Genomic DNA, 25,272 nt, shown 5'->3' on the forward strand with positions numbered 1-25,272 from the left:
ACTGAACAAAAATTACCTGTCATGTGCCCGTGAGTCTATTCAAAGAAAATTTAACACAATGGTTGTGCGTCTCTGTATCATGGTATAAGAAGTTATATTGTGTCATGAATTTCAGGACTGTGGAAGGATGTGTCATAATTTCATATTTTTGCATGCAGCTAAAGTGATCTATAATGACAGGAATAACGTTACATCTCAAGAGCACTGTAGAGTTCGAATGAATCAGAGTGTAATTTTGGCCACAAAATACATTTATTTTACTAGTTTTCTGATGAACAATGAATACAAGAGTATACAATACTTCGAGCTCTTTCAAAAGAAATAGCTATTCTAGGAAATATATTTTACTGATTTCATGGATTGCAAAAGTGTGTTTACGGTAAATATCCGAATTTTGTATACAATTTATAAATCAACATCTCCATTATTAACGGTAGAATTGTTAGTATTCGTATCCATATTTTATGTGTGTACTGACGAGTGAATGTGCGTGAGTGGATGGACGCGCGAGGCTGCGTCTTTGCGTAATATGAATAAATATTCAAGACTTTTGAATATTCCAGATTATTAGTTTTCTGAAACATTAATTTTTACATACATGTGAAATACAATAGATTTAGAGTATTCCAAATGTACTTGAAGTTAATGAATGATGCAAAAGAATGTTCTAGAAAGTGTGCGAGTCAGGTGGATGTGTCCGAATGTGTATGTTGCGCTTGTTAATTGATTTTCAATGATTGAGTTTTTGAGTGTTATACAAATGATTTATAAAAATTGTGTTGTTAAAATGTTGTTCCCATCGATAAGATTCTCTTTCTCCTACATATTTATGGATTCTATTTTAACTCTTTCAGAAATATACAAGGCATAACGTAATTGTATACTTGCGGTTTTCATTGCGCATGGAATACAAATGGATTGCAAGTATAACATTGTAATGGACAATATAAAACATCAATGTATTCTTACTTTCCTTTAGACCATAATATTGTCCATACCGTGCATATCGAAATTTATGAAAGAATATGATTACTTAACATTATAAATAAAATAATTGATTCAATTACCTAATGCGAATCTTAGTTGAAAGAAAAATAGCTCTGTAATTTTTACTTTTTACCCAACATTTCTTATTCTATCGCGTCCTTCTACATTCTATCATGTGATTTTAAATTAATATTCGAAGTGGAGGATCGAATAGATTATTATTAAAAACTGCTACATACTATTTAAACTGTTTCATATTTACAAAATTATGCGAATTATTAATTTCTTCAATTAAGACGGTATAAATTGAGGCTATATTTCTGCACTTCGCATTAACATTTGCGTTATTTCCATAATTGAGTCACGCTTGGAATTTTTGAAAATCAATCACTAGAAAACTGATGAAATTGGACTGACATATATATTTTGTTAAAACCAAGATGTAATCAAATCACGTACACTTGTCTTCTGTTTGTCCGTGATAGTTCTATCTCAGCATTGAAATCGTTAAAAGTCTACTACTATTCTATACAATCGCAGTAAGGAGTACAACATTCCTTTTAAAAGAATGATGTTTATCATAATTTATGCATCCCCCCGATGCATCCACCTACAGAGTACCCGAGTTCCGGTAATGGGTAAATTCGAGTCTGGAATTGCGTGAAAGTATCAAGTTCCTGCAATTAACGAGGTAACCAATCAGCCGCACAAGACCCCCTGCTTCTGTTCCGGTTTTAATGAGACTAAATCCAACACATTTACTCTATTATCGCTTTTCGTTTTGTCTTTTCGTGACTAGATCTTTTCGGCCGTCTTTACCATGGATTAACAGAATTCCATCGATCGAGATTAGTTACAAATATTAAGGTTCCAACGTAGTTCTTCCATAAGACGAAGAAGATGTTTATCTTACGAATGAAATGTTTATTCAATTTATAAATAATACAAACCAATTTAGCACTTTTTTTAATTTGATTTTAAGAATGATAAACTGATATGTTACAATTTAATTTTGAAACAAATTTTCTATTCTCAAGTATAACTGTTCATGAGAAATGATTCCATTTATCTAATCTAACCTAATTAGCCTTTGTCCAGAAAATGCAGAATCATTTTGATTTAACTGTTTTCGTCGTAAATCTATGAATTATACGAAGGCCTTAAGCATATCAAAGATGTTCACATAGTAAAGTTGCAAAATGTTTGCATGCACTGAATCTTAACATGCGAAGACTATAAAAAATATGTATGTTGCAATGATATAACATATACAGGTATTTTATCTACAAAAAGCAATAATGTTTACGCAAATCAATATGTGTCATATTACCGCATTACGTAAACTTAATGTCAAATCTCCTAAGTTGTACTATCCGACCTCTTTCTTTGAATGTTTCGTAAAAGACATCATCTACATTTCTCCACTGCCTACAAAAATAAAATGCTAGAATAAAAATAAAAGGTAAAATATTGTACTATGTCTTCAACGTAATAAAAACGCGTGTTGTTACAAAAGTTTCGGGAACACGAATAAGTTTGACCTAATGGTTTTATGATTCTCCAAAATATTTCCCTTCAACATTAATGCATTTTCAATTGTGTTGTACCAATACGGTGGGTATGGATGGTCGAGCGTGCCTATGGATGGCCGGTGTCGCCTTGCAGCAGGATGACGTCGATTCGTTTGGAAATGAGAGTGACTGCGCGTGGAAAAGTCGGGTGCCTGGAAAAGCGCAAAAGAAGAGTGTTTGGGACCAAGCGACTTGAACCGTGAAAATGAAGCGTGTACGTGACCGCGTGAATTTTGACTATGGACGAAGGTTAGGGTGCGAGTGAGAAGGATGTATGTCGTGTAAGAGAGAAAGAGCGGTTGAGGTGTGCTTTAACCTTTTGCGGACGAATGTCGACATTTCGGCGAGATGAAGTTTTCATGTTTCGAAGATTAAGTCACAAACAAATAATTTAATTACTCAAACACCGAGAGATCAGCACGTAATTTCTGTTTTTCCTATCATTTAAGTAATTGATATATAATTTAGTTTCATCTGCTGAATATTTTGTATATTTCAAAGAATCTTCGTCCGCAAAGGGTAAAAGCAACTGGGAATGCATGGGCGCGTGACTTTTCGGTGCGATTAGCAAGCAAGCGGTTGTGTGTCAGCGTTCTAGTTAATAAACTGTTTTTGTTATTTATTTTGAGCATTTTGAGAATTACCAATCGCCAAGAACGTTTAACTTCCTACTGTACTTTCTAATCATAAAAATGTAAAGCTTTACAAAAATAACAAATTTCCGTGTTGAAAGATTCCCAAAACTTGTATAGCAACCTGCGTATTCTTGTGATGTATTTCAATATAAATGTGAAATATTACATTTGACTAATTTTGTATACACTAATACTATTTGAGCAATAGTTTTTTTCAGTTTGTATTTGTTTAATAAGTCTATTTTAAAATAGCGTTATCTGAAAAGATCCTAAACAATAATTGAAAATAATCTATATTTCTTTTAATCTAGATCTTTTATCTTATTGCCACAAATTTATTTTGATTCACAGATTATTTTTAATAATAATTTTTTATTAACGCTAAACTTCTTATTCTAGTCCAACCATATTTCAAACTCCAATAAGAAATTCAAAATGCAAATTATATTCCAGGAAAAGTGATTTAATCATTGCAGTTGTTTCACGGTGAAAGGAAAGACAATGCTTTGTTCTGAAGGAACGATTTAGACATCAGAAAAACCTGATACAATCCAATTTATCACATTGCGTACCGACTAATTTTCAGAAAACTGAATTGTGTGGTTGGCGATTTTCAGTGAGATCAACTTATATCGTTATATGTAGACAAACTTAGATATCATATTATGTAATATATTTTAAATAGATAATCAATTCGAATCAAATCTAATGTTTTTTTAAATGCTGTGGTAATTAGCAAAGTTACATAACTCAGTGTCTTTACATAAAAACGAAATTGTCTAACGCTCGACAACAAACCCTGAGGCACATGAGTCTTGATCAATACCGCCGTTACATTTCTACTGCTTCCATTCCTCATGCTCCATTTTACTTCACTTAACGAATGCACTATTTTTAATCACACAAAGAAGCGTTATATGAGATTGGCAACACTTTTTTGTTATTCACTCGAACGTTACATACATGTTAATATAATACAGACGATAATCATCAAACTAAAACTGCAATTACTAGTATGTGCAATATGTTAAATATTATAAAAATGGAAGACCAATTTGTCGAATAAAAGCTACATGATATACAAATGACTGTATTATAGCGAAGTATTCATTTTCGAGGATAGTAGCTTCTTAGATCTCAAGATCACCTATGAACAATAGTTTCACGAAATATTTTACAGGATAATAGAATGTACCAAATCGAAACAAGTCTCTTATGACATCATGTTAAACCTTCCTCCATTTTGTAATCATAATGCCAAAGTTAGGATGTAATACTGATGTGAAAAGTGTTTTAGATATACCGGTGAAATAAGTTCATTTTAGTAAGTTACTGGCTGAGACATGTTCAGCTGTTCCAGAAAATAGTATATACCTACATACATACCTATCTTATGGTGTCGCAAAATTCTCTCACACCAATGTTGGGCACTATTCGAATGAAACATTATTTAAATAATAATAACGAATGACCAAATAATTATTAATTAATTAGTTATTCGATTATTTGTTATTCATATTTGTAACCTTTATCCGTCATTAACTATTCTTCATTCCTTATTCGCATTTACGAAATATGTTATTATGTACACTGTAGGGAAAGTAACAAATAGGAAATGTCGAATAAATTTGATTTATTTATTATTTGTAAATGATAAATATATTAATTATTCGTTATTTGCAAATAACAATTAGATTGAATGTATTCGTCATTCTGTATTCATTATTTTCAATAGCTTTTGTTCAACATTGTCTCAGACAAAGTATCCGCAAGTATTGTGAATGGCTAATTTTCTCATTAAGTTAGGGGTAACTTCACTAAAAAGTATACCTTTGGACAAAAATATATGTGTTGCCAATAAGTTCTCATAGATAGAGGCAGAATCTCGGCGATTCGATGAATAGTGCATAAAGGATACTCTATAACAAGATATAAAATAAATAACTTCGAAACCGTTGCATTTCAGTTCCTCCTTGTGTTTATCAACAAAGACTGAGAAAGGCGGTCGGTGAAATAATAACACACCAAGCATTTCCTAGTAACTATCTAAGCGTACTCCGAACAGTACAAACGTAGTTATTCCGCACAAAGTTATAATTTTGAACATTGTAAATACTGATTACAGAAGTAGGATGTGGAAGAAAATCAAACGAAGCAGAAATTAAAATAACTATGGAATTAAAGAAAGAAATCTATTCGGTTTCAAAAACTACAAAATTTATTGACAAAAGTTGAAAAATTATTTAGAATTTATTGAAGAATATTGATAATTATGATAAAAACAGTAATAGAAGATCTTCGCCTATCAGTGAACGTGAGAAATGTGCTTCAAACTCCTGTTATTCGTCGTTGTCAAACTTCCTCCTGTTCTACGTAAGGAAAACGGTTGTCACGCTTTCTGCGGGAGGGGGGGGGGGGGGGGGGGGGGGTCTTCAGAAATGTAATGCTGCATAGCAAATTCGTGCTAGCCAACGCATTTTCCGTAAAAATGTAACAAAAGTGTGTACAAAGTACGCGCATCTACCCTTTTTAAAACTCTGACCATCATTTACAAGCATTTAATGATACGGGATATTGAAAATTTTTATAGCTACCTATAGGAACCTACGAAGATCGAAGAACGTCTGATTAGATTTTATTATGTGTACATTTCTGTTCCTATTTCCTCTCTTTATAAATTTAATTCCTTGTCAACGTTCAAACTGTGTTCAAAAGCACCGGTACTCGTCCGATCACCGAAGTTAAATGACGCTGGGTGTGGTTAGTACTTGGATGGGAGACCGCCTGGGAACTCCACGTAATGTTGACATTTTAAATCTTTTTTCCTTTCTGAAAAAAGGAATAATAGGAGAATATTTTGCAAAATTAAAATGTATGAAAATTAAATGGAATTTTAAATATAATATTTCCCCTTTTAAAATAACGTCTGTGATCGGATACTTCTTCCAAGGAGATTGTGAATTGTAGTCGCTTAGCAAGGCAGGTAGAAACAAGTTATCGTTAGAGGGATGTCGCCGTCCCTTATAAACGGTGAAGTAATTATTGTGTTTTGGTTAACACGTTCTGTGGCACAGAAATTTCGATTATATTTTTCTTACGAACTGTATTGAGTTTTTTAATAAAATACTAAGTTATATTCAAGTTTTTGGTAAATTTTATATATTTTGATATTGTTTCTTTATGTTCTCGCTGCTTTGTAACGCATACCATAGTCCGTGACCATGTGTCCCTTAAAAATATTTTCTTACTGAAATTTGCGTGTACCATATATGGTACACATGGCACTGAACGTGTTAAGTTTGTGTAATTTTATTCCTTTCTTTAAAGAAAGATGATTCCTTGAACTGGTAAATTTTAGTCGGCACGAAATAACAAAATGTAAACAAATCCAACTCAATTCTTACCTTATGTCACTGTTTATTTTCTTCTACACATGTTCAGCGAAATCAGCTCGCTCGTTGATAATGAAATAATAGAGATTGGTATAAACGAGCCTGTGTTTTACGAGGTTATGACGATTATAGTTTATAATTGCTAAAAATCGTTTCGATTTGAATCCGTTGGTTTTTTAAGAAAACTGAATGAAAAACTATTTATCGACACAGCGTCAGCAAAATTCATATCGGTAATATTATTATAACCCACTATAAAGTCAATCATAGTAGGCATGTAGAACATTTTGAAGAAAGAATTTTGCAAAATTCAAACATTCAAAGAAGTTATAATAATGTGTACGGACATTATTGTATATTGTTATGTATATTGCATAATTGTTTAAAGGAAAAATACGAAGTTCATGAAGAATTTTGTTTCTTAGTTAGACAAATATTCAACACTTTTTATACATTTCAGATTGTTTTAATGATTTAAAACATTCAGTCTTATTTGAAAACGGAACCATTGTTCGATGGTTTGGAAAATATCTTTCGACTCACTTTATTCAAAGAACACACGTAAAAATGGAACAGAATAATTTTAGACCCATAGCCTTTTTATGCAAGCACTTTGTATAAGCAATATAGATTCAGATTTTGGTGAGCGTGCACTTTAAAATCGAAGAGAATAAGAACGGTTTGCTCAGTTCAAATCCGAAAATGTTAACCTCGAAAATGTGCTAGGAAGCAGAAAATATGGAAAACGCCTTTCAGCAGTTTCTTCTTCTCAGGGATTTAGATTATTATGTATACGAAAATAATCCGCTGTATTTCGTTATCAAACATTTGTCAAAGAAAATGGAAATTATTTTTAATAATAATGTCTAGATTAAATTAAAGCGTCGTATGAGAATGAATAAAATCGTCTCTGAATAAATATTGAAACAGACTGAATTTACGACAAGACAATTGACTATAAAGAGTAAAAAACGTACTTTTCTGAAGATCAATCGTCCATTAACACTATTCCTACCGCGACCAGTCTAATGACCGGTAGAACGATTTATATCTTTTTGTAATAGTTTTCTCTCAAAGACTCAATTCCGAAGCTATAAAATTGTTACAAACGAAAGGTAATGCAATTGTGGCATGATTTTAGCCTTTCAGGGACTGCATTACGGTACTTCGAAATGTTTACAGTTCTAGCTCGCCTGTCGGCCTCGGTAAAATCTATAAAATCTAAATGTCAGAGATGGTCTTTACAGGTATTTTTCAACATTCTAGATTTAGCCGGGATGGATTTTATATAAAGAATCCACGGGAGAAGAAATTTCGAGGCAGGAATTTTTATTTCAATTGGCAGTAGAACTTGCCATTGAATATCAAAAAGAACTAGAGTTAGGCAAAGAAAATCAAGCAATACCCGTCACAAATACAAGTAAGGGTTCACGCGAACGGAAACCATGCCAAATAAGATATTGCACAAATAATAAGACCAACAATCGACAAGCCTATTTGTAAAAAATACGGTGAAAACGAATAAAATGTAAATTATATACCTCTAAATAAAAGAAACTATATTTGTATTCTGTCAAATTGGCTATTATCTTCATTCTATATTAAAAAATATAAGTTGTGCTAAAGATCAGTCATCTGACTGGTCGCGGTAGGAATAGATATACGTGGAATGTCGGTAGAAATAGTGTTAAGATAAAAACATTATAAATCGAGATGCATTGCACGTTTTATAAAGGTATTCTACGGTAGATTTTATGTGTAATGTTAATTGCACATATTGCAATTACGTATGTATATAATCACGTGAATAAATTTATAATTAAAACTATTTATAAATGCAACTACAGCTACTGCGATGCCACTCACAATGTCCCAGGATTCGCCAGGTTAAGGAGTACTTAACGTATACAAAATTAATCAGCCAAAATCAGAAAAGAAACGATTATTATGTACCCATTTCCCGTTTGTGTGGCGACAATCACATCATATCGAAATTGCCAGTGCTGAAAAAGTAATTTCAAAAAGAAGAGCATTTCAGATTTATGAATAGATATATATGGCACCAACACATTCTGATTGAACAGAATGAGCAGACCGATAATATTAATATATTATTTTCGTTAAAATTAAATATGAGTTCATTATTAAAAGTAATGACTACTAAAACTAATGTAATATGCCTTACAGTATTAATTTTTTTGAAATAAAATTATTAGGAGACAGTTTAAATCAGCCATATAATATCGACGTGAGCTATTTCCTATCTTCAAACTTAATTTTATGTATCGATTATTTAATTCTTTAATTTATATTCATATTTTGATTATTTGACTGTTTAATTTGTGTTCATATTTTGATTATATAATTCTTTAATCTATATTTATATTTTGATTACTTGATTCTTTAATTTATTACTTCATTTATTGTTAAAAAAATTCGAAGTTTTTTATTTTAATATAATATTATGACATTAAAATATACTATACTGAAATAATCTAAATAGTCCAAAAAAGTATTAATGACAATCTACGGAACCATCGAAGGTTTCATCCCAAAGCAAATAAAATACATGCACAATTTCTGGTCCAGTGACAATTCGTGTCAAATAGACTATTACTTAGAATTTAAATTACAATTTAATCGGATTTGGGTAGTGCTGTAACGCAGTTATATTTGGGAGGAAGAGAGTGATAAGAGTTTACGATAATCGAATTATAAGAAAATTTAACTCTAACGAAAAGTTACCTTCATTAAATGCAGCTTGAAGCCTATGGAATCATGAAACATTATTTTGCGAATATTTGTCCTACTATTTCAGTTCCTATGTCCAGTACTTTAGATTTTCATTCTTAATGTCTAGATGTCACTTTTCTGGATGTTTGTAATTTTACAGTGTTTAATATAATCTAATTGCAAGAATTATTTATTACTGATCGCCTGAAAAGAGATCTACCCAAAATTAATGATGTTTGTCTAGACAGGAGTCTAATATTGAAGATGTGCCTAAGAATCAGCTTAGCACGTGAAAATAACTTATTAGACAATTTAGAAATACCTCTTGATGTTTTTATAGTAGTGTGAATCCCATTTGACATGATAAAAAAATGGTTCAGTTCTGCATTATCACTCACCAAATCCCAATGTGAAGCAACTACAATAAGATGCTACTTAACAGATTACTTATACTGGTACAAAAATTATAATTTTGAGGTTTTCGTATTTAGTGTAATACAGTTTTAATGTTTAAAATATACGTGTAAAAACAGTAGTACTTTAGATGAAATATTTTAATGTTTTCTAAATATTCTTGCAGTTTTTATAAAAGATCAAAGAGTTACAGATTATTATCTATACTTATAATAACTCTATAGGTACATACTAAAGTCATACCAATTTTACTGCACGTATGTAAGTGTAATACAAAAACTAATAGTGTCTTAAACATTTGTCTTCTTCTCTACAATCTTTTTAAGGTCCACAAATCATCCAGTTATCAAAATCTCATTTTCTTGGTTTATTTTATTTAAAGTTCTTTTATAACATTTTGGTTTCTTCCTTTACAATACTTTTGATGTAACATATATGTATATAAATAAGTATCTATTTACTTATGCATGTAGATACACTCATAACAGTACCTGTCAAAATAATATTGTACAACCGATTCAAATAAAGGAACAACTAGAGTTTCATGACCTACTTATTTACTATTAATATAACTAATTTTAGTTTCGAATTTAAGTTCTTCATTTTGTGATCTTCCCAACAAACTCTAAAGTGTCATGAATACTTGTACTTATCGTTTATCGTTACGAGTATTATTTAACTCTTTCGAACTTCGCGCGGAATTTTTAAGTGAAATTCTTTCGATGGTTCGCATGGAACAGTTTAAATGCTTGTGTGAAGCTAATAACATGGAACTATTTCGAATATCTGTGTATAACTCTGGAATGTTTCACTCCTCGAATGCTCGCATAGAATTAACTGTTCAAATTTTCCAGAATATTCGCGTCACTGATTGGTTGGAACTTTCCTGAAACTGGAAAGTGTCTATATCACCGGTCGCAGAGTTACTCCATGTAATTCAAGGAACAAATCTGGCAATCAGTCATGCTAACCGTCAAGAGTATCTCGTAAGGGTATAAGTTACAGCAGTAACGTCCCTCATGAAGTACCTGACGAAACCAAAATACATATACTTTAAAAGATTCCCCTAAAAAGAATATAGATTTCATTCAAGAAGTACAGTTAATGGAGTATGTATTATTAATGCAGCGAAGACTGTTTGGTGTAATATTAATCGATTAGCGTAAATTAGCATTTTGGATAGCAGATAAAATAACAGCTCAGCGCTTTAATATAAATGAAAAATTACTGGAAAGGATCGGTTATATCGGTTTTTTGAAAGACATAAGTAATTATCTTTAAGACAGTCACGGAATTCATATATAGAAATTGTATTTCTATTTAAAAAATGTTTAAAGGAACGTCAGCTGAATAACATACTTTCGAGCGCATTTTAGGCCATTGACTTTTAAATCGTCAAAGATTTCAGGCTGAACGGCCGGCACGCAGAATTTTCTTTAATTTCCTGTCAGTTATGGAAGATGAGAAGAGTCGTGCAACATGAACCACAGAGTAGCCAGGATTTTTTGAGAGAAAGAAAGATAATACATCAAGCAAAACTCCTTGAATACTTCGTGATATCCCTGGAATTTTTAGAGGGACGATTCGCCGCGTAGCAACGCGTAATTAATTTCGAGTGGCGTTTACCTTCATAGAAATTTCTCTAAAAATGCTCGTACAGCCTGTGAATCACGATCGGTACTTCTAGAAGTACTAAAAACGGTCGTTTCTTTTAGTAAAATATAATACAACTAGTGCAAAAATTGCATCATTTTTCCAATATTTATATTTGTCTTTGATGAGTCTATCTGCTAAAAATAGAATAGAAACACAGTATACAACAAATTGCTAGCTTTTCTAAGAGCTATTGTTTCAAAAAGACTAGTTCTAGAAGAATAATTAACATACATCTTTGGCTCATAATGACAACACAAAAATGCTATAAAGTATAGTAGCATAATGATATCTATCATTTTCGAATAAAAATTAAATATTACTTCCGAGAAAATAAAAAATGTAGATTTTGCAATGAAGCATTCGAACGACAACTTTTTAATTTTATATTAGTAGATATTGATATGATAGACGTTCTGAAACTTTTTTAAATATTTGGCCTGCTGCGCCATCGTTAAAAAAATGAAAACTAACTATTAGACACATTTCACATTATAAACATGAATTATCTATCAAAATTTCATTGCTGATTTTAACGATGTGTTTGGCGAACCCAGTCCGAACCCGAAATATCGAGTATATATTAACCCGTACATCCGTACAAAATGGCCAATTGATTCGACACAGCAGAATTGTCAAGTTTGATATTTAATATTAAATTTTGTATAATTCATCAATACGTGAAGTATCGAAAGAAAATAGTTTTCTTTTTCTATGTACGTGCGATTTCTCGCTAAATCAATTTCATAAGTTGTCATCTGCAACTCATTAGAAAATATTGAGTATTTCCAGTAAAAATTTTCTGGTGTACAAAGGTACAAATAAAGGCACTTGAATGAGTTAATTTCAGTTACTTCTATAAATATATTCCGATCAATGTAGTTATAATCTTCCCTCCTGTATATCTATGGGTTTCGATAATTCAATTCACTAAGACATATTGAACAGAAAAAAGTTCTTTGCAGCTTCGAATTCTACCTAACACTATAATAACTGAATCGAATGAATTTATTACAAGGCGACAATGATACAATTTATCCAGTTCATTCCTTCATCTCTTTCATTGCTACATCTCTTTCCTACTTTTAAGAATATAGACGAATCACCTGGATTCGTTAATCTTTAAGGCTACTAGCAATGGGTATGAGTGTTTTTCAGTTTTTGTTAAAACGTACTCAATACTAAATACTGCCTTGCTGCAAGTTGCTTCTCATGCCAATTCAGCGATATCGAACTACGTTTCATGAAATCGCATGAAACTACATGTATCGTAACATATCGTACAAAAAAATGTAAAAGATTCAGACCCATCGCTTGTATAGTCCAACGGAGAAAAGACTTCACTTGTCTCAAATCTAAAATGTCAGAGAGGCAAGGGGATAATTCCACTGACGATGTTCGAGACACCTCGGTCTTTCACGCGTTGTCGCGAGACCGAATGCGACGGAGTGAGATGTAACGACGCAGAATGAAGTTGGCGACACTATGAATTTTATTTTCTATCGTTAAATTTTACTTCGTCGCATTCGGCGTCGCTTCAATATCCCCTTGCCTTCTCGAATTTTTAGCTTTTAAGATAAGCGAAGTCTTTTCTCTGTTGCGCTATAGTGTTGTATGTATCGCAACAAGTTTCAATGTGTATAGGCTCCTTTATTAAGGCGAGATTTCGGCGAGATCTTGCTCAACGATAATCAATGGCGTTTTCGATTCTCTTTTTACAAATTCTCAATGGTCATACATTTTACCAATTGTACTATCAAACAGCTAAAACTGTACTTTTTATACAATATAATATGAATATTTCCTATTATTTATTACAGATAACATTTTTACGTACGGAGTTTTTCTACGTTACTTTTCCTTCTTCTGGAAACTGAAGAAAATTCTCGCGGGGGTCCATCCACGAGAAAATCCAGCCGCATACACACGTACCCCCACTAATATTGCAATTAACTTGCAGGCGATTTTTATAAATTTTTTGAAACTTTTCTTATATTCCAAATATCGAAGTAGCTCTGCTAAACAGAACCCCCCTGTTGGTACTCCAATAATTCTCAAATTAAAAGGGTAGAGACCACTATGCTCTAGGTATCTTTTAAAAAAAGGCCTAGACTCAATCTACAGGGCAGAAATGTCCAAAAAAAAAAATATCATCAGAAGGTTCATTTCGAGTCAGGTCAAGGCGAGAGACACATTGTGAGATCGGGTTCATAGTCCCTTTCAAACGTAATTTAACCAGTACGTATAATTACTGTTGAAACTGCCCCCACATTTCTCAGTGTGCCAACATCTAGAGTACGCGACACGACACACATCTAACAATTGTACCATAGACCTTTCATTCGGAATATATTTAATGATTTCCTCTATTTTTTAGTTTACTCTTATTTAGTGATTACATCCTTTGAAATCGCAGTACAATTACATCTCCACAACGGTACACTTTTGCTGCTCGAAGTGTACCTCATTAATTTTTAAGAGTTACGAGACCAAAATCATTCCCGCTTCCAATCGTAGCACGCAATGGTGAAAGAGACACTGGCCGCCTATTTACGATCTCCCTCCTAACAATCGTAGCAACCAGTGGTCAAAGAGACACTGGCCCATCTTCGACTTTTCCCTGCTACCAACAGGGAGTAACAGCGTGATGAATAAAACATAAAATACAAGTAGAAATCTACTTGCTACTTTTAAATAATATTTATACATCCATCTTTGGTAGTTGACTACTTATTTCTCCTATTTTATAAATGATCTAATCATTTAGGTACTCCATAAATACTTTCTCCATTCTAAATTATTATGTATATTCAATGCATTTTTCCTCCTTCATAGAATATAATAATGCAACGTTTATTATATAATATTTGAAATCCGTTTGTATAATGGAGCATATAATTTTGATCACGTTTACAAATATACAAATACTTCATTAATAACGTTAGTCATTGCAATCGCAGTAATATTAAGAACGGTTTAAAATATCATTCTAATTGTACGTAAGGTAGGAATACAAAATCAGAATTAGTAATGCCCCTGTAAAATAAAGAACGATATCAATAGAACGTGTTAATCTATACCGATTCTCAAAAAAATAATTTAAAACATACATACACTATATAGTGATGGTTGTAAGGGTTCTATTTAGATCATAGTTAACTGTATTAGATTTGTACATATGTAATGATACGCATTTACAGTGCGTTACTCACATGATCCAAGCCGTACGGTAACTTAAAAGTGAAGAGGGGCAAGGGAATTCTTCCATTCACAAGGCTCGGCTCGATAGTAATGGCGGAATCAATTTTGGCACGTTTTGTTACTGGCCGAGCCGCGAGCTGAGGTAGAGCGTGCAGCCGAATTCTCTTGCCCCTCTTTAGTTTTGAGCCACAGGCCAGCTTGGCTTACGGGAATAACGTACTGTATATACATATGTATGAGTATTGTATTTTTAAACGATTACCCAACTTATAGAGTTTCTAGTTTTAAATACGAATCCGAAAACCAAATTACTGGCTCACTCTCAATTTTTGAAAAACATGAGTTTTTCTAAAAACGATTGAATTTTTTCAAGAGATAAGTATTACGTGAAAGCTAGCACTATTAATTTAATACCGATGTTGATGAAGTAATAAAGTAAATGTAACAAATTTTTATGGTTGGCGAATAAATATTTTTTTCTAAATCTCTAAAGAATGTGCAAGACGAATATGACTATCGAAACATAATATATTTATACTTTATACAAAATTATTCCACTGTCATTGTTTCATTCAAATAATAGATAAAATTTTATTGTACCATTATATTTTTTTATAAATGGAAATATTTTGAAAAAATGGCAACGTAAAATGGAACACGAAATCTTTCCTTAGGAATACTCTTTAAATGAAAAAAATATTACTATTTTTACAGATTGTTATACTTCTATAAACTTCTGTATTAACTTCCTATTTTCAATACATTCTGTTTGATAATGTTTACGATAGTATCATTAAAATATATTCAAATAAGGAGATATTATTCAACGTTAACACAAATGTTATGAAGATCGTGGGAGTTTTAAAGAATTTGATGAATACGTTCCATAAAATGTATCACTTCGTGGATATGCAAAATGAAAGAAAAGTTTTCTCGTTTAGCAAAGTAAAAAGAATTGCTACAAAACTCTGTTACAATCGGATTCGAAAATAAGATATTCAGAGACTGATTTCTATCGAAAAGTTCTCCTGGCCACGTCTTTATCCGATTTATCTTCTGTCGCTGATAATTCTCTTTTATCGATCGAAGAAGACATCAATTACAATAACTTTTATATTTTTTTTACTTCATTTGTATAAAATAGCATTGTGCGGTATGATATTTAGAATATTTGTGTGTTGTATACAGAGTGTTCCCGCTATTACTAGCCATCGTTTTTCTCGAAAATTGTGAGTACAAGAAAAAAATGGAAGAAGAGGTTATACAGTTTCTTATGGATAACATAATAATGTTTATCAGTTTTTTATATCTATAATAGTTTTTGGGAAACAAGAGTGATTACTGTTTTTTTATATGGAAAGCTACAAATTTTGTATGTCACATGAAAGCTTGCATTAAGTGGATTCATCCATGTATTAAACAATAACGATCGGAGTTATACAAAGCCAGAAATGAAAAAAATGTTTGGAATACTGTGGTGTAATGTGTTTTTAAGCATTTCTTATCGGCACAGCTAACAATGTTAAATGTGACTTTCTTTTCTCTTCTTATATAGAATCTGATTATTTATTTCTGCTTCCACTACTCTAACACGATTTCAGTATTACTTTAACACCTGCTCAGTGAAGTACAAAAATGTACCATTACTCGGTAATAGAGAAAGCAGTGCAATGCAATAAAATATCAAGGAGAATATCCAGATAGAGTACAACAAAATGAGAATCAATTTGTTCTGCTTGTAAAATGTTTGAAGGAAACAAACGCAAATCTCTTTTTTGTGAACATAAAAGATTAGGAGTTGTTTTGTAGAAAATCCAACAACTTCCGTACGAAATGTAACTTCTGTGTACGATATTTCAGTGGTATCAACTCATAAAATTATAAAATAACATAATTACAAACCTTTTAGAGTGCATAATTTACAATTGCAATTGGTACTCTAATAATTTAAATGAAAAATCAGCATTTAAAATTCTTGAATTTTTTCAAAATTCATTTTGCAGTCTAAAATTCTAAAGCAATTCTCAAGAATGCACATCCATACGTAACATAACTATGTTTTTTTCGTAATTTTTTGTCAAACGGAACATAAAATATTAAGCATAAACTGTCGATAGCATTCCACTCTGTAACTACACTAATAGTAGGGGTAAGGGTTTAAAACTTGGTGAAAAGGGATTTCTTCCAGAGATCTATCGAATGGTATATGCGAAGGTCGATTTGGTTTCAGGGCACTTTTACCCCTCCTTTCGGCTATGCCAGGAGTGGCCAACCTTTTGCATACCATACACCAATTTTTTTCACAGACGAGTTCAGATACGCCATACAACTCAAGCACCTCTTCGACCTTCTTACGTTCACGGTTGAGGTAGGAAAATAGGGATAGAGGTAGAATCTGCTTCGTTTAGGAGAGAAAATGAAATAACTCACTCTCGCAATTAAATTAATTAATTTACGCCAGTTCAAAAGGCACACGTTTATTGAAGCACTTAAAAAGAATAAGTACAAAGGAAGAACAAATAAGGACAATTTCATTCTTAATAATTTTTAATTTACCTTTATACATGTAACACCACTGGGTTGTTAAGATTCTTCCGATTAAAATAAGCCCAAACAAGAAGTAAATTGGATTAATTTGACCAGTTTAACATGAATAGCAAAAGTACATATATCAATGTTATAAATCGATCATACTAGACCAATTTGCGTCGTATTTGGAGCCATTTTGAGCAGAAGAAACACAACAATCCAGTAGTCATATAGAGGTAAGATGAGAATTATCAAATTTGAAATTGTCTGTATTCTGTTTTTTTTCAGTCGCGGTAAACCTTTGTGAAGCATTGAGTTTCGTCCGTCGCTGCTCAGCGTGCTGTGACTATTTCGCTTACGTTCATTGCATCTATTCCCTCACTTCATTGAGCCGTAATCGAGTCAACAAACTGTACCCGGCACGCGAGAATTTCACAATCTCTGAACTTTTATGAAATTTAAGCGTGCATCGCTGTAATTGCTGTTTCATATTATATTTTCCATGTAATTATAATCAGAATTTTTCTAATATCGTAATTAAACAGTGATGGAAGTTAGTTACACCGAGTATTAAAACAGTTGACATTAATTTTTTTACTTGATATGTAGGGTAACGACACCTAATATGGAGCACCTAGATAATGTATAAACGAAACTCATTTTTTTCACGAGAAATGAATATTTATAAATCATTGAAAAATTAACTTTTTAGCCTAGTAAGGAATTTAACATTTTAACTTGTCCTGCAGAAAATTTTACACACTACTAAACACAAAAATGCATCGCATTCAATGACAAACTTCTAATTAATGTCCAACTATTAATGTGATTATTTTCTATTATTAATGAAGTGTTTTCCATGGTAACTAAAACACCGAGATATTTGTTTTCAGAAATATTGTGGTGTTCCGTATTGGGCGGCGTTACCCTATATTATTTAAATCAATCATTTTATATTTTATTATTTCATATTTAGTAATATGACATCGAATAAATATTGTAATCATTAATATTAAATATTTAAATATATTGTTACTTGGAGTATGTTTCTTATTTTACAAATGCTGATTGTAATATTTGGTTTACAAAAGTTATGTAAAGAAATGTAAATAAAGAGTAATAAGTGTAAAAATATATTATTTTCAAACTGTAAATAATGTACGAAAAATTAACGAAGGTACAATTCTGTGGGATAACATAATTCGGATACTCAATAATGAGAGATCTCACAATGTACAAATGAGAGTACAAAATAGCATAAATCAGGATCTTACCTGGACAAGATCTTACCTATTTAAAACTGTAATTTTATATACATTAATTCAGTTCAATCAGTTTAGTCACATCAGTTGATTTAATAATTGTTTAATTTTTATTTCAGGTAAGAACAACTAATATCATAAATATGTGACGAAATAGCGAGTATACTGCACTTTTCTGAGTAAGTAACCTTTGATTCCCTTTTAGATATAATCAAGTGAAAAATTAAGTGTTCACAGTTATTGCATCAATCTTACATCAATATTGAAATTTAAAATTTGTTAAATTGTTTATACAGAAATGAAAGTAAGTGGGTAATGCTATCACTACTGTAATACAAACACGAACTTCGTGTACTATTATTAATATCGTAACCTGAGGACTTCTAGAAATTAAATGATTGGGAGAGTACCTGCTGTACAAAAAAAAACATGTATATTGTCGTTCATAATTGTTCGGATGATTTTAGATCTTAAAAATATAGAATAAAATCGTTTACTTTATGACCCATGTCACTAGGTTCTAAAATATGTCTGATACTCAAATGAATTTAAATTTTAGAAGTATATGTAGAATATTAGGTACTTCTAGAAAATAATCATTTTGTGTACTTAAGTGTATAACATACTTTACACTCGATGCAAATGTATCAAAACTTAAAATTAACTAAACAGGTATTTAATGATTCTTATTTAAATAACGTTTATTAACACTTTCACAATTTTCTTTAATTATTGTTTTATAAAATTGTTGTTATCTGTAACGTTACTTTTTTATTGACGCCTTCCCTGGTATTTCATTGTCTAAGTTTTGTAATTTCTTTCATCTTTATGGAGCTTAATAAAATTTATCATTGCAAATCTGTTTTAAAATACGTCCAATTCAAATTATTACACTATACAAAATGTAAAATGAAACAAAAAATACAATAAAAATCTTTTTCTAATAAAAGAATTAATTTCATTACCAATAACTTTGGACAGTTATACTTACTTTTCAGAAGCAGGATGAAAATAATTATATACCACACTAAAATTGTATGCGAGCGTAAAAAAACATGTAAACGTTAGTCTATAAATAGAAAATATCATTAACACACTATTTTAGTAAAATAAATATGAAAGCAATGTATACACAATGGCGTATTACAATAAACATACGTGTAGTACACAGCTTTCTTATTTTCTTGTTACTTTTGTGAAAAATTGTCATCCTTTTAAAGTGTTATTCCTTTCAATTCATGCAATTCGATATTCCTGTGACAAGTAATCATTTTTTTATTAGACGCAATACTGAATCATTGAATGAAAAACTGTTTCATATCATTCTTTTGAACTGATTGATTACGACTTATTTTTCAGCAATTAATTGGTTCGAGAGTAATTTATTATATGTATAATTATAATAAATAATTATTAGGGATATTTTCCATTTCCTGTTTAAGCTGGTAAACATGAAAATACTTTCGTTATTAAGACACGGTCTTCCCAATACTTCACCTATTACACTTTTGTTTCGTATATGCTTACTTCATTTTATGCTTACTATCAAGCATTCATCCTTTATGTTCTAGCGCGTAATTTCCAAAGCTGGTTATTGTTTTACCATTCCCTGTGAAATGTGTACTATCCTACAGCTATTTATAAAACATTTAAAACAGTATTGTGTCCTACTGAAAAGTCTATTATCACATAAGCAACGACCTGATGTTTACATGCAACGGTATTTATGCATATCCCGTATTTATAAATATGATAGTGGTATCTTCAATCTCGCTGTTTTAATAATCTTTATCAAAGAAAATAACTCCAGTTTATCGGATTTGCATTTTATCTTCATAAGTTAGCTTCTTTCTTTGATTTTTAATGCGCTCTTCCAAACCTTTCTAAAAGAAGCCCATCAATCATTCATATCTTTTATATCTTACGAAGCGGGATGAGCGTATGAAAAGCCCCACCTAAAATCCGAAAACGTTTATCGAATAACATTTAGTCTTCAGACAGCTGCAGAATCAAATATCTTTCGTGATATTTAACGTTCCCTTCCAAACGGAATGTCGAATTCAGTTCCATAATTCCCTTCCACTTAACTTCTTGTTCGATCTTTCGTGAGAGAGTTACAGCAGTAAATGCACGCTGCTTCTGGTGAGTAAAATAGTTCTTATATCGATCGTAGGAAGAGTAAAATGCGGTATGAATAAAGAAAAAGATAACAAACTAGCAGACAATACTAAATATAACATGATTCTACGAAAATTAGTGGTTTCTCCATTACAGTTAAGCAGTCAATCTTGTATTACCTAAAGACAATTGCAGGTAATTATCAAATTTTCTACTTTAAAATTATATGTTTAAAACAATTTCTTTCGTTAAATAAATCCATGGCACTAAAATTGAGATTTTTATCAATTCATGCTTGAGATGTTCGCAAGAGATATAAAAATTATCAATCTAATTATCAATGTAAAAAAGTACTATCAAATGAAACATAATAAGAGTTACATGATTTATTCATTTAAACACTCTGAGATGAAATATACAAATCTTGTAACATTTAAACTTGTGACTTCGTTTATGTATTAAATAAAGCGTTATAAATGTTTTCTTTGAACTGATAGAAAATTATTGATACGTAAGAAACGTATAAAGGACAGCTGTGTCTTTTTTATGTGCACTGGTATACTTTTTAATGGTTTAAACTTTGAAAATGTAATAAGCAGAAATGGACAAAATAGAAAAAGTTATATTTATAATAAATGTTGCCAAATTATGAAAACAGCAGTAATATATTGCAAGATTTCTGGACAAATTAAATTCTTGCTGTTTATCTCTTCCAGTATAATAAAAATGTTTGAAAAAACTGAACTGAAATGTTTCAACAATAAACTCCTTTTTGCACAGATAGAACAAAATCAACATGTCAATAGAAGAGAAGTGTTTAGCAAATATTTTGTTCCAATGAGCATGATCTTTTCCATACTTCAGTTTAGAAACAGCTAAACAGAAATGATTTTCAAAATCGGTTAGGTTTCTGCAAATCAAATCCACGGAAACTATGAAGCAGTGGTATGTTTTTGACTGAAATTTTGATTAGGTATGAAGTCACGTTTGAAAATTATAGAATTCTACAGATTGTTGATGTGGTGCTGTTTTTATTTTGCTGGTGGTATTACAAAGTGTTTTAACAGCTCGAACATTTGTTGAACTTCACAACTCTGTATTTCTATTTGTAAACAAAATTAAAACAGAAAATATAGTAAACACCATCAATCAAAGAAAATATAACAAAGATTTCTCTGCTATCAATCTAAATAAAATTCAGCTCGCCACGCCGCGATAAAAATGGTTGAGAAATCGATGCTGATTTATGTAAAGTAGGCCGGTACTTGAAACGTCAGTTTCAAATAAAGGATTGATATCTATGTACATATGTATATGGTTTTATGTATACTCAATTCGGTTATTCTTCAAATCCGTGAAGAATATCTCCCATGGTGTTTTTTGTTTGTCAATATAAAAATATCTAGCAAATGATCAACAAAATTTAAAGAAGCATAAATATGACAAAGGTAAAACGTGTATACGAATACATGGTTGAATTAAAGAACAACAACCGTGTTACTAAATAGGAACAAGATAATGACATTTATTTATTTACTTATTACTCAACTAACATAAAATGATATGTGGGATATACATGGAAATAGATAATCCGCAAGTGTTTGACCCAAGGAACTATGCAGGGTGTTCACACTATTACTATCCAGCAGGATATGAAGGTTACTGTGCAGTATACGGATGAATTTTTCTAGACACACACTTTTATGTGATATAAAGAAATATACAGCATTCCATTTAAAAAAGTGAAGGTTAACTTCATATGTAAAAAAAATAGTATAAACACAAAAAGATTACATACACCATTATATTATGTATAAAAAATAATACTACTTTTTCCTCTTTCATTTTTTTCTAATATTTACTATTTACAAGAAAAACGTTGGATTGTAATAGTGTGAACGTCCTGTATATCGAGCAATACTCTTAAGAATACGAATATGTAACATTTTTAAATACATTTTCCAATGTATGTATTTAAAATTATTTTTCTTCTGTTGTATATCAAATTACTATAAATTCATGATGAAAAATTCCTTATTTAATTTTACAAAAACAGACATCCTTTTTGCTTCATACGCAATGATATTTATTGTTAGATATCTTCTATTTCCTAATTCACAATTTTTCTAGAAACATTCTCTCGTATATAAGGAACTAACAACTTAAATTAATTGTAATCTTTCTTTATATTTTCACTGGAACGTACTATTAATTAGAATGCCAGATTAAACTTTTCAATAAGCTTTAACTACTTTCTTAAAAAATAATCAACAAGAATAAAATGGGAAATCAGCAATTGTAATTGTAATTAGCTATATCTTTTAAAGTATTTAGAGATAAAGAAAAATGCCATAGAATACAATTAAATGGTATTAAACACTATATATTTCTATGAAACTTTGATGTATTTTTGTAGCTGCAAGATGCAGTTGCATATTTTTTAAGTAAAATTCTAATTTTTAATACATTAATCGATGCAATTCTTCACTCTCTACAAAACATGTTAATAATGTTATGTTTGAAAATAGTTAGTTTGTATCTTGTGTTGTATCTTTTGTAATATTTACGCTTTCTTCAATTTTGTTGAGGATTTTCTGAGTGTTTTTATATTGATAAACACCATGAAGGAAATCCTTCACGGATTTGAGGAACATCCGTACTGAGTACGGATAAGGACATGTACATCGATATCAATTCTTAAATTTCTTCAATTTTTTTTATCTTTTTTCATTATTTTCGTTTAGTAAAATTAAAGAAAAAAAAGTTAGAGGGTAAGTTTTACGCTGAAAACGGTTTTACGATTATAATTTCTGAGCAAGCGTTGTACTTCAGCGATTAAAAGTTTCTGAACTATGCGCATAAAATTCAAAGGTCCTCTTATCGCAAACCGTTGATGTGGAATGTCATTATCTTTAAAGATATTTATATTGAGCATGTTCAGAAATCGTATTAGTATATAATGGTTTCAACGTCGAAGGTGTGATTTCCTTGATTTATGATTTCAACGAAACGACTGGATTGAGTAGCCAACGTATAAACTTGCTGCTTCTATTTCCCTCTTTTGCGTCAACGTGTTCACGAACCACCGTTGATATGCAGGTTTCGATAAGTCGTTATGGAGCCACAGGTTCCTATAAAGTTATTAGTTTTATCGTGTACATGATCTCAGTCGTACTTCAAGTAATATTTTAATCCAGAACACTGTCCCCGAAAGACATAATTTTCAAGTTATGATATTATCGTCTGCCATTTTCTACTGAAAACTGAAATCGCTTGACCATTCTATTATATTTTTATCTACTTTGTGACTGTGAATTGTAGAGAGTTGCCAATATTGTACCACATAAGATATTTTGTTCCATATTTCTTATATGATATTATTGTATATATAAGATGACATAACATTATCTGTAAAGTTAATTTTAATAAAGCAGAAAATGTAATATAGCCTCATACGTCGAGTTTTGAAACTAACAATACAATTGTTAAAATTAATTGAAAATAATGACAGCCGTAGAATATCATTTAAAGAATATGAGATAAACATTGCAAATGTGGAGAAAATATAAAAAGTTGTGAACAATGTAACTGCACAAAAACCGAATGTAAAAATATGTAGTTTGTATCAAAAGTAAATTGTATGGGCATAGAAAATATATGTCGTAATTTATTCTTAAATTTATCATACTAAAATTATTAAAAATATTTTTTCTACTCTTGTAACTTTAACACTAAGAGTATAATATTTTTAAGAATACGTTGAAATAATAAAATTATGTTTAAGAAATAGTTTCAATTACTATAACTACATGGAGGTCAAACGTGTTGACCGAGCAATCAAGCATCATAAGCGCTCTGTATGTCAACGTTGAGTTAACGACAATGCGTTCCGTTCATGGCGATTACATTTTGTCGCAAACGCACAGTATTCCGAGAAATAGTTGATTGCAATAAAAAATGATTCAAATGAAACTACTTTTTATATTTAGCTGTAGAACAAAATATTTATTTGTTTTTTTAAATAATAGTAATAAGGTAACAATACCATTGAAAATTCTGCATACGAGTTGTGAAACCGTTTTTCTTCATCGTTGTCAATTTGATTAAAGAACAATTTTAAAATAAAATAAAAATTCTGAATTTTTTAAGTTATTTTTGCTTTATAATTTTACACAGTTTTTGTGCACAATTATTCTATGTTAAAAGTGTCTGTTTTGATCATGTCCAATGCCTTTTTTCGTTATTTAAAATAATTAATCTTTATTTTCTATAATAATTTATTTTAAAACTGCACTCAAGCAAATTCTTTTTAGTTAATCTAGGCAGAAGTAAAATGTCATACTGATTAGTCATTCCAAGATTTTTGTAATGAAATGGTACTGATTTACATGAAACATTTAATATATTCATAATGTCTCCTATAATATGTTAGAAATTCTACCGAGTTAAACTTTTTCTTTCATCGCTATTAATTTTCATTAGTCCGGATTGTTTATTTCTCGAAAAAAAATCTCTATTCCTAAACTTTTCAATTTAATTTCGAATGTTATATTTGTTAATTACATTTCCATATGCCTTACAAGTATTTTTTATTATTTCTGTTAATGCTGGTCTTGAATTTTGGTTTTGATTACGCGTTAATGTGCCAATTATGGTTCTAACTAGCTTGAAAGACCACCTACCCTTTGGGAAGGACTATGGAACACTATAAAGATCAATAAATTTCTATTTCCGATGTCCCTGACACTGCTTTGAGCAACAACAGACAAAGAAAACG

The 25,272-nt window shown here is 30.8% G+C and overlaps 1 protein-coding gene and 1 pseudogene across 3 annotated transcripts in view; both read left to right on the forward strand.

Annotated features, from left to right (window-relative positions):
- Window positions 1-25,272, forward strand: part of Invadolysin (leishmanolysin-like peptidase, invadolysin) — a 379,264-nt gene that overhangs the window by 135,205 nt on the left and 218,787 nt on the right. For all 3 annotated transcript variants that reach the window (XM_076364967.1, XM_076364966.1, XM_076364965.1), the window contains one exon: window positions 18,497-18,556. The gene's annotated coding sequence lies outside the window, so the exon portion shown is untranslated. The remainder of the gene's footprint in view (window positions 1-18,496; window positions 18,557-25,272) is intronic.
- Window positions 5,883-6,002, forward strand: LOC116430784 (5S ribosomal RNA; annotated as a pseudogene).

The sequence above is a fragment of the Nomia melanderi genome, chromosome 2 (assembly GCF_051020985.1).
Source record: "Nomia melanderi isolate GNS246 chromosome 2, iyNomMela1, whole genome shotgun sequence".
In the NCBI taxonomy this organism is placed as follows: Eukaryota; Metazoa; Arthropoda; class Insecta; order Hymenoptera; family Halictidae; genus Nomia; species Nomia melanderi.